Here is a 9,794-nt window from a genome sequence, read left to right as displayed (position 1 = left end):
AGGCCAGCGCCTCTTTACAACCTAGGAGGCTGAAGAAATTCGGCTTGTCACCAAAACACTCACAAACTTCTACAGATGCACAATCGAGAGCTCCTGTCGGGTGTATCACCGCTGGTACGGCAACTGCTCCGCCCACAACCGTAAGGCTCTCCAGAGGGTAGTGAGGTCTGCAGAACGCATCACCGGGCAAACTACCTGCCCTCCAGGACACCTACACCACCCGATGTCACAGGAAGGCCATAAAGATCATCAAGGACAACAACCACCCAAGCCACTGCCTGTTCACCCCGCTATCATCCAGTAGGCGAGGTCAGTACAGGTGCATCAAGCAGGGACCGAGAGACTGAAAAAACAGCTTCTATCTCAAGGCCATCAGACTGTTAAACAGCCACCACTAACATTTAGCGGCCGCTGCCAACATACTGACTCAACTCCACCACTTAAAAATGGGATTGATGGAAATTATGTAAAAATGTACACTAGCAACTTTAAACAATGCCACTTATATTAATGTTTACATACCCTACATTACCCATCTCATATGTATATACTGTACTCTATATCATCTACTGCATCTTGCCATCTTAGTAATACATGTACCACTAGCACTTAAACTATGCCTTTATGTTTACACATACCCTTACAGACTCATCTCATATGTATATAACCGTTACTCGTCTATACCATCTACTGCATCTTGCCTATGCCGTTCTGTACCACCACTCATTCATATATCTTTATGTACATATTCTTTATCCCTTTACACTTGTGTGTGTATAAGGTAGTAGTTGTGGAATTGTTAGGTTAGATTACTTGTTGGTTATTACTGCATTGTCGGAACTAGAAGCACAAGCATTTCGCTACACTCGCATTAACATCTGCTAACCATGTGTATGTGACTAATACAATTTGATTTGATTTGATTTGAAAAAGTATAGTGTTACCAACATATTAGTAATTGAGTGCATACATTTTCATACTGGTCACCTGTGGAACTTGAACACACAACCCTGGCATTATAAGGGCTCTACTCTACCAACTGAGCCACACAGGACCCGTTGCACAAAGTTGTAAGTTATTTATCTATAAATGGTCATTTGAAGAAACTGCTGTGTAAACTAGTTTTGTAGAGATTTTGTTCCAATTATAAAGCTTGAAGGTGACTAACATTATGATGGGAAAAGGCAAGCATTTTAGATTGCCGTAGGCCTGGCAAATGAATTATGCACACTGATTATTATTCTCCAAGGTGTCCCTCTAATGCAGATATGTGAAAGTAAACAAATAGAACAGAGGACAGACATGACAGCAGTCATCCATGGCTACAGTTTTTGTTTAACTGTTCGTACTGTGTGTCTATTTGCACCAATGGTCCACAGAATTCAGGCTGGTCTCATAGACTATATGTAACAGTTACGAAAACCCGGGACACTCAAATTTGTATATGTTTTGTTTGATATGGTTATATAAGACAGAAGGTTACTTAAGGCAAAAAACTAATGATGGTGGTTGGTGGAGTTGGATGGGTGGGTGTTTACTACTTTTTAGCTTCTTTGCAACTACATAGCATGTTAGCTAACCCTTCCAATAACCTTAACCCAACTCCTTATCCTAAGCTTTACCCCTATCACCTAGCCTAGCTAACATTAGCCACCTAGCTAACATTAGCCACAACAAATTGGAATTTGTAACATATCATACGAATTGTAATTCGTAACATATCACACGAAATGAATGATGAACATCCACAAATTAATACATACCATACCAAATGTAACACATACTCATTTGAGTGTACCGTATTTTTGTTTACCATGTTACGCCTACCCTAACCCAATAATGGACTAAAGGAGGCTAACGTTACTCCTTATAGTTCAAGAACCATACATGTTCTGTTTAGAAGCGAATTGGCTCTGGCAGCCAAAACAGCCAAATACTCCATCCAAACGTGAATCGATTCTCAATTGCGGTATGGTTCTAGAAACATAGAGCCCTCTATTTTCATATCACATTAAAATAAAATCACAAARGCAAAATATATACTTACTGTACACCACAGGAGGTTGCTGGCACCTTAATTGGGGAGGACGGGCTCGTGGTAATGGCTGGAGCAGAATAAGTGGAATGGAATCAAATACATCAAACACATGGTTTCCATGTGTTTGATGCCATTCCCTCAGCAGCCTCCACTGCTGTACATGGTTTTAACCAGCTTTTAACACAGATGCAGCGCCAGTATTTTTCAGTGACAACACGTTTGTGGCGTCAGTCTTCCATTTACACACAGGTGTTCGGAAACGCAGATAGCTAATTTGCACAGATAGTCGACTCTGTCTTCCGTCTGTTTTCCATTAACAAGCGCTGTAACATGGAAATATGGCTCTGTGGGAACTCTATAAAAAGGTGTGAAGTAATTTTACCTTTTTTAATTTCTTGCTGATATGGAAGATAAATTCCTTACGTTTCCAAAACCATACCGACAGTGTCAGGGCTCTTAACAAAACTCCCCTGACCAGAAGATACTATCGTCAATAGTCACCAAAGGTTATTAGCATCTACGAATGGGCAACATCTACCCCAGTTTGCAGAATCACACCATACCTTGTTTAGAAGCACAGTAAGAGCCAATTTTTGCTTGATCCAAAATGTGGTCGGAGGCACCATATGGATATTTGAAGCAAGGCACGCAGAGGCCAAATTGAGCTCTGTACCACATGGCTGTGAGCCTCTCAAATGTTATAACAATGCAGAGGGCTCCATATAGCTCCGCAGTGAAATGATTGGTTAACCATAGGTGAGGGCGGGAGGTCCTGTACGAACACAAACCAATTTCCATGACAACRTCTTTCACAACAGCTCTGCGCTGCTCGGCGAAGGTCAAGAAGTATGAATGCCCTGACTTCTGCAGAGGTCATATCGCCGTAAATGCAGACAATGCAGACGTCCGATTGAACATGTAGCACCTTCAATTGTAGCCTTGCTCAGTGAGGAGAGACCAAATGACAGAGGTGCAAAGTACTTAAGTAAAAAAAACTTGAAAGTACGACTTAAGTAGTTTACTATTTATATTTGTGACAACTTTTACTTCACTACATTCCTAAAGAAAATATTGTACTTTTCACTACATATATTTTCCCTYACACGCAAAAGTACTTACTACATTTTGAATGCTTAGCAGGACAGGATAATTGTCTAATTAACACACTTACACTGCATTCAGAAAGTACTCAGACCCCTTGACCTGTTCCACATTTTGCTACGTTACAGCCTAATTCTAAAATGAATAAAATATTTTTTGTCTAAAATTAATCTACACACAATACCCCATAATGACAAAGTGCAGCATAGAAGGTCCCCATTCTTAAATTGAAGAAGTTTGGAACCACCAAGACTCTTCCTAGAGCAGGCCCCCTGGCCAAACTGAGCAATCGGGGGAGAAGGGCCTTGGTGAAGGGAGGTGAACTAAATTACTATCGCCACGACAGGACAATTGTTGAGAAGGTGGAAAGTTATAAGTTCCTCGGCGTACACATCACGGACAAATTGAAATAGTCCACCCACACAGACAGCGTGGTGAAGAAGGCGCAGCAGCGGGCTTCAACCTCAGGAGGCTGAAGAAATGTGGCGTGTCACCTAAAACACTTAAACTTTTACAGATGCACAATCGAGAGCATCCTGTCGGGCTGTATCACCGCCTGGTACAGCAACTGCACCGCCCTCAACCGCAAGGCTCTCCAGAGGGTAGTGCGGTCTGCACAGCGCATCACCAGGGGCAAATTACCTGCCCTCCAGGACACCTACAGCACCCGATGTCACAGGAAGGCCAAAAAAGATCATCACGGACAACAACCACCCGAGCCACTGCCTGTTCACCCTGCTATCATCCAGAAGGCGAGGTCAGTACAGGTGCATCAAAGCTGGGACCGAGAGTGAAAAACAGCTCCTATCTCATGGCCATCAGACTGTTAAACAGCCATGAGGCTGCTGCCAACATACAGACTCAAATCTCTGGCCACTTTAATAAATGGATTTAATAAAGGTATCACTAGTCACTTTAAATAACGCCACTTTAATGATGTTTACATATCCTACATTACTCATCTCATATGTATATACTGTATTCTATACCATCTACTGCATCTTGCCTATGCTGCACGGCCATCGCTCAATCATATATTTATATGTACATATTGTTATTCATCCCTTTACATTTGTGTGTATAAGGTAGTCGTTGTGAATTTGTTAGATTACTTCACTGTGAGAACTAGAAGCATAAGCATTTCGCTACACTCACATTAACATCTGCTAACCATGTGTATGTGACCAATAAAATTTGATTTGATTTGACCAAGAACCCGATGGTCAATCCGACAGAGCTCCAGAGTTCCTCTGTGGAGAAAGACAACCATCTCTGCATGGTCCAGAATAACAACCATCTCTGCAGCACTCCACCAATCAGGAATTTATGGTAGAGAGACCAGACYGAAGCCACTCCTCAGTAAAAGGCACATGACTGCCCGCTTGGAGTTTGCCAAAATCAAATCAAATTGTATTTGTCACATGCACCGAATACAATAGCTGTAGACCTTACCATGAAATGTTTACTTACAAGCACTTAACCAATAATGCAGTTAAGAAAATATTTACTAAATAAACTAAAGTAAAAAATAATACCACAATAAAATAACATCAATGAGGATATATACAGGGGTACCGGTACCAAGTCAATGTGCAGGGGTAGATGTTAGTCGAGGTAATTTGTATATGTAGGTAGGGGTAAAGTGACTATGCATAGATAATAAACAGTGAGTAGCAGCAATGTAAAAACAAATGGGGGGGTCAATTCAAATAGTCCGGGTGGCCATTTCATTAATGTTCAGCAGTCTTATGGTTTGGGGGTAGAAGCTGTTAAGGAGCCTTTTGGACCAAGACTTGGCGCTCCGGTACCACTTGCCGTGCTGTAGCAGAGAGAACAGTCTATGTGTAACGGATGTGAAATGGCTAGCTAGTTAGCGGTGGTGCGCGCTAATAGCCTTTCAATCGGTGACGTCACTTGCTCTGAGACCTTGAAGTAGTGGTTCCCCTTGCGCTGCAAGGGCTGCGGCTTTTGTGGAGCGATGGGTAACGATGCTTCGTGGGTGACTGTTGTTGATGTGTGCAGAGGGTCCTTGGTTCACGCCCGGGTCGGGGCTAGGGGACGGACTAAAGTTAAACTGTTACATTGGTGCCGTGACCCGGATCACTGGTTGCTGCGGAAAAGGAGGAGGTCGAAAGGGGGGTGAGTGTAACGGATGTGAAATGGTTAGCGGTGGTGAGCGCTAATAGCCTTTCAATCGGTGACGTCACTTGCTCTGAGACCTTGAAGTAGTGGTTCCCCTTGGCCGTGGCTTTTGTGGAGCGATGGGTAACGATGCTTCGTGGGTGACTGTTGTTGATGTGTGCAGAGGGTCCCTGGTTCGCGACCGGGTCGGGGCGAGGGGACGGACTAAAGTTAAACTGTTACATATGACTAGGGTGACTGGAGTCTTTGACAATTTTTTGGACCTTCCTCTGACATGCCTAGTATATAGGTCCTGGATGGCAAGAAGCTTGGTGTACTGGGCTGTACGCACTACCCTCTGTAGCACCTTACGATCGGATGCCGAGCAGTTGCCATACCAGGCGGTGATGCAACCAGTCACAATGCTCTTGATTGTGCAGCTCTGGAAATATTTGAGGATCTGAGGACCAATGTCAAATCCTTTCAGTCTCGAGGAGGAAAAGGCATTGTCGTGCCCCTTTCATGATTTTCTTGGTGTGTTTGGACCATGATAGTTTGTTAGTTTGTTGATGATATGGACACCAAGGAACTTGAAACTCTCGACCCGCTTCACTACAGCCCCATCGATGTGAATGAGGGCATGTTCGGTCCTCCTTTTCGGTGAAATCCACAATCATCTCCTTTGTCTTGCTCACGTTGAGGGAGAAGTTGTTGTCCTGGCACCACACTGCCAGGTCTCTGACCTCCGTATATATATATATATAGGCTGTCTCTTCGTTGTCAGTGATCAGGCCTACCACTGTTGTGTTGTCAGCAAACTTAATGATGGAATTGGAGTCGTGCTTGGTCATGCAGTCGTGGGTGAACAGGGAGTACAGGAGGAGACTAAGTATGCACCCCTGAGGAGACCCCGTGTTGAGGATCAACGTGGCAAATGTGTTGTTGCCTACCCTTACCACCCGGGGGCGGCCAGTCAGGAAGTTCCGGAACCAGCTGCAGAGGGAGGTGTTTAGTCCCAGGGTCCTTAGCTTAGTGATGAGCTTTGTGGGCACTATGGTGTTGAACGCTGAGCTGTAGTCAATGAACAGCATTCTCACATAGGTGTTCCTTTTGTCCAGGTGGGAAAGGCAGTGTGGAGTGCAGTAGAGATTGTGTAGACAAAAAGCACGTGAAGGACTCTCAGACCATGAGAAACAAGAGTCTCTGGTCTGATGAAACCAAGATTGAACTCTTTGGCCTGAATGCCAAGTGTCACCTGGCACCAGCCCTATTGTGACGCATGGTGGTTGCAGCATCATGCTGTGGGGATGTTTTTCAGCAGCAGGGACTGCAGAGAGTACAGATAGATCCTTGATGAAAAGTACAGAGAGATCCTTGATGAAAACCTGCTCCAGAACGCTCAGGACCTCAGACTGGGACGAAGGTTCACCGTCCGACAGGACAACGACCCTAAGCACACAGCTAAAACGACGCAGGAGTGGCTTTGGGACAAGTCTCTGAAGGTCCTTGAGTGGCCCAGCCAGAGCCTGGACTTGAACCCGATCGAACATCTCTGGAGAGAGCTGAAAATAGCTGTGCAGCGATGCTCCCTATCCAACCTGACAGAGCTTGAGAGGATCTGCAGAGGTGTGCCAATCGCTGCCAAAGGTGCTTCAACAAAGTCCTGAGTAAATGGTCTGAATACTTATGTAAATGTGATATTTATGTTTAGTATTTTTATACATTTGCATACATTTCTAAAAACCCTGTTTTTGCTTTGTCATTATGAGGTATTGTGTGTAGATTGATGAGGGGGGGAAACTATTTAATACATTTTAGAATAAGGCTGTAACGTAACAAAATGTGGAAAAAGTCAAGGGGTCTGAATACTTTACGAATGCACTGTATCAAGAGAACATCCCTGGTCATCCCTACTGCCTCTGGCGTACTCACTAAACACAAGCTTCCTTTATAAATTATGTCTGAGTGTTGGAGTGTGCCCCTGGCTATCCGTAAATATTAATATATATATTGTTTAATTGTGCCATCTGTTTTGCTTAATATAAGGAATTGGAAACGATTTATACTTCTACTTTTAATACTTAAGTATATTCAAAACTAAATACTTTTAGACTTTTACTCAAGTAGTATTTTACTGGGTTCCTTTCACTTTTACTTGTCGTTTTCTATTAAGGTATCTTTACTTTTACTCAAGTATGACAATTMGGTACTTTTTCCACCACTGGCAAAAGAGCATAGAGGAACGAACAGATAAATAGGCTTGCTGTTTAAAAAGGTCGTGAGATTTCCCTCTTAGCATCCAATGCACACATTAACATTCTGACCAACGAAGCTTTCTCTGCTATCAAGGTTTTAGAATAGAACTCAGTGACTCACAAAGGAAATTGAATGCAATTTGGGAAAATGTAACATGAACAGCAGAAAGCGCACCATATCCACACAACATAAAATCACTGCTTCATGGTTCAAACTCTTAATTTGGGTGAGTTGGATTGTTTGAAACCATGGCAATTGCAAACGAATGTCACGCATGCAAGCCCAGTGCCGTTATACCAACTTGACATGGCGGGGAGAGACTTGATTAAGCTACATCAATGTTGCATATGCACCTCTCATAAAACATTGTATGTTGTGTTCAATAGGTGATGCTGAGTGGAGTCAATTCTACTCAAGAAGGCAAAACTGGTTTTCTAACTGATGGGAGCTAAACTTGAGCGGTGGCAGACAGACATTGTATTAGTAACGTATAGGATGCATGTCCTGGTAAAAACAAAATAAGAAACAATGTAGCTAGAGCTAGTCATAAATTGTTACAAATTAGGACCGCAAAGACAGAAAAGCCCACCCACCTTTGCGCAGTAAAGTGGCTGCTCTGGGAATAATGCCGCGTTCATGTGATAGTCGGAGCTAGGTAACTCGGACATTTCTAACTTGATAACTGGTTGAACGCGGCACGTGTATAACTACAACCAGTTAGAAAGTCTCAAATAACCGAGTTTTCTAGTTCCCGACTAGCTATGAACGCGGCATTACCCCTCACCGAACACAGCCCCTAAAAATGTCCAAGCATTAAAAACGACAACAATTCCCATTGATAGAGCATTACAACTATATGGTCCACAATCTGAATTTATCTAAAGTTATTCATAGAATGTGGTAATAACCTGAATCTAATTGTACTTTCAAGACAGGTCGGAAAGTCGTTGCACTAGAAAGATGTCCGAGTTTCAAACTTGGAATTTCGAGTTGGATGACCGTTCAACACGATTTTTTCCCAATCGGTATCGTTTTTTCGAGAGTTCCCTGTTGTCMTGAACACATTGAAGTCAGATAATTTCCAGTTCCGTGTTGTTTTGAACGCGGCATAAWTTACGGGAACGCACCTAGATGATGCAAACGGTTTTGTCGACGTGAGCACTTCTGTTTGGATGAGAGAATACGTTTAACATTTGAAAACATGGGAATAAGAACTTTACAATCTTAGCTCACCTGGCAAAAGTCCTGTGAATAAATCCATTGAAATAAATGCATCAAATGGGCGTAGTTTTGCGAGCTCCGATTATCCAGTTGTAGCCTAGTGTGAGTCCACAGTCTTTGGCGAATGACTTCGCGATGGGAAGAGAGAGCGAGAGCAGGACCCAGGTGACGTCATGGCGAGAGGGAGGGTCGAGGATCTGAGGAGTTTCATATGGAAACGATGTCATTAGGAGTGAGAACTTTTCACTGTCTTGGCTTTAGTGTAAAGAAGAAATATGATAATAGGCTGGCCTACTATTCTCATTCTCACCATACTACAACKTTGCTTGAAAATACCGCATAACAGATACGTAAGGTCAATACGCAGAGTTCTCAAACTGATGTGAAAATCAAATGTGTGAAATCAAATCAAATGTTATTTGTTACATACGTCGAATACAACAGTTGTAGACCTTACCGTGAAATGCTTATTTACAATGAAAAATATTTACTAAATAAACTAAAGTAAAAAATAAAAGAGCAATAATAAAATAACAATAACGAAGCTATATACATGGTGGGGTACAGGTTAGTCGATGTAATATGTACAGTACCAGTCAAAAGTTTGGACACAACTACAATACTGATTCAAGGGTTTTTTCTTTATTTTTACTATTTTCTACATTGTAGAATAATAGTGAAGACATCAAACTATTAAAAAGCACATATGGAATCACGTAGTAACCAAAAAAGTGTGAAAAAAATCAAAATATATTTGAGATTTGAGATTCTTCAAATTAGACACCTTTGCACAATCTTGGCATTCTCTTAACCAGCTTCACCTGGAATGCTTTTCCAACAGTCTTGAAGGAGTTCCCACATATGCTGAGCACTTGTTGGATGCTTTTCCTTCACTCTGCTGTCCAACTCATCCCAAACCACTCTCTTTCTTGGTCAAACAGCACTTACTCAGCCTGGAGGTGTGTTGGGTCATTGTCCAGTTGAAAAACAAATTATAGTCCCACTAAAAGCAAACCAGATGGGATAGCGTATTGCTGCAGAATGCCTTGAATTCTAA

At 42.5% G+C, this 9,794-nt stretch overlaps 1 protein-coding gene across 1 annotated transcript in view; it reads right to left on the bottom strand.

Annotated features, from left to right (window-relative positions):
- The window catches only part of LOC111976269 (SH3 domain-binding protein 4), a 69,692-nt gene extending 60,852 nt beyond the window's left edge, over positions 1 to 8,840 (bottom strand). Inside the window, exon 1 of the mRNA XM_024005057.2 lies at positions 8,750 to 8,840. The gene's annotated coding sequence lies outside the window, so the exon portion shown is untranslated. The remainder of the gene's footprint in view (positions 1 to 8,749) is intronic.
- Positions 8,841 to 9,794: the final 954 nt, after the last annotated feature.

This window comes from Salvelinus sp. IW2-2015, linkage group LG2, assembly GCF_002910315.2.
Source record: "Salvelinus sp. IW2-2015 linkage group LG2, ASM291031v2, whole genome shotgun sequence".
In the NCBI taxonomy this organism is placed as follows: domain Eukaryota; kingdom Metazoa; phylum Chordata; class Actinopteri; order Salmoniformes; family Salmonidae; genus Salvelinus; species Salvelinus sp. IW2-2015.
This window is presented reverse-complemented; position numbering and strand designations above follow the sequence as displayed.